Source organism: Pteropus vampyrus, unplaced genomic scaffold (assembly GCF_000151845.1).
Source record: "Pteropus vampyrus isolate Shadow unplaced genomic scaffold, Pvam_2.0 Scaffold171, whole genome shotgun sequence".
NCBI classification, from domain to species: Eukaryota; Metazoa; Chordata; class Mammalia; order Chiroptera; family Pteropodidae; genus Pteropus; species Pteropus vampyrus.
The window spans coordinates 1,732,642-1,734,466 of record NW_011888952.1 but is presented as its reverse complement, the minus strand read 5'-3'; positions in this window follow the sequence as shown (position 1 = coordinate 1,734,466).

Sequence of the window (1,825 nt, the reverse complement as noted above, 5' to 3'; positions counted from 1 at the left end):
AGAATGTAAAACTTTGTTTCTCAGACTTTCACACGCTCCTTCACAATTTTGTCTTTAGTATCCGTTCCATTATTTCTTTAGCACTTTTCTTTTAAAACAGTTTTGAATTGACTAAATTTTTGTTATTGTTGTTTAGCTTTATCTTAACACAATACTACCTATTAAATCAAAAGTTAAAAAAAAAAAAACATTTGAAATCCTTCTACTAAGAATTTTGAACATTTCAGGGAACTTTTCTCCAAGCATAGACATCCATACAATTTCACACAATCTGATTACACACTGTTTCCATAATCCTCTTAGTTCAACATCATGTACTTCTTCCCACACCAGTAGAGAAAGTCACACCATATTAATAGCTGCATGTTATTTCAGTGTCCTTATATGCTAATATTTAACTGATTCCATAATGACTGGTATTTATATTGTTCCCAGTTTTCCAAGTAATATAAACAACACTGCAGTGAACATCTTTTTATACTCTGTGGGATGGAGCATTCTCAGAAGTAAGATTGCTGAGCCAAAGTCTTATTAAAGACTTCGAATAAAAATCGCTAAAGCGATCTCCTGGAAGAGAGCCCCAATTTACATCGCCCAACTGTGAGATGCCAGTTTCTCTCAGCCTCATCTGTCTTGTATTGCTCTTGTAAATGCTAAAACAAAAAGACCCAAGTAGAAAATGCTTATTAAAAGAGAGATTTGGAAATAATTGTTTTGTGATTGTAGTTTTAATTGCCCAGAGATTCTTAATTCTTTCCTTGGCACATCTAGTCTGATAATAAAATTGCTTCTGGTTCATATGATGTAATTAAATATATCAGCAGTTCACAGTGTTTAGCATATAGCCCTGTGACTTACAGAATCTTTACTGTCTTAGTTAGCTCGGGCTGCTACAATAAAACACCACAGACTGAGTGGCTTAAACAACATTTACCTCTCGCCATTCTGAAGGTTGAGAAGTCTGAGATCCGGGTGTTAGTATGGTCAGGTTCTAGGTGAGGGCTCTCTTCTTGACTTGCAGACAGCCACCTAGTCTATCTTCTCATGGTGAAGAGAGGAAGCTCTGGTGTCTCATCTTCTTACAAGAGCACCAGTCCCATCACAGGGACTCCACCCTCCTGACCTCATCTGATCCTAATTACCTCCCAAAAGCTTCATCTCTAAATACCATCACATTGCAGGTTAGGACTTCAGCAAATGAATTGAGGGGGACACACATTTAGTCAATAATATCTACCATGAGGATAAGTCTGAGAGCCAGTGGGCTGGATCATTACTTTGGATATAGGTCTTGTCTCTCCAGTGATAGCCATTACACCCAACTGTTAATTGAATGTTTACTCTATGCCAGGTTCTGTGTTAGGTAAGCCCTTCTTATGTACTGTACTCCTTACTATGTTGAATCATTACTACATCCCTGTGAGGTAAAAATTATTAACTTGATTTTACAGAGGAGGAACCTGAGGTTCAGCTAATATAGAATGGAGCTCAGGTTTGGAGGCATACACCAACTTCCTGCTCACCGTCACTCTGCTACACGCCCAGGGAGACCACGAACTTCTGGAGGATAGGGCTTGGTCTTGCTCATCTCTAGATCCTATTCCAGTGTCAACACAATGCAGATAGCATTAAGTCCCTCTGCTAAGGGATAGAGTGAAGACCTTAGCATTAGATGACTTGGGTGTGAATCCCATCTCTGCCCTTTACTGGCTGCGTGGCTTTGGTTTGGTTTTCCTGTCTCTTAAATGGGTTAATAATACCTACCTTGCAAAACTGCCTTGAGGATAAAATAAGATAGTGTATATACACGGTATCTAGTTAGCAC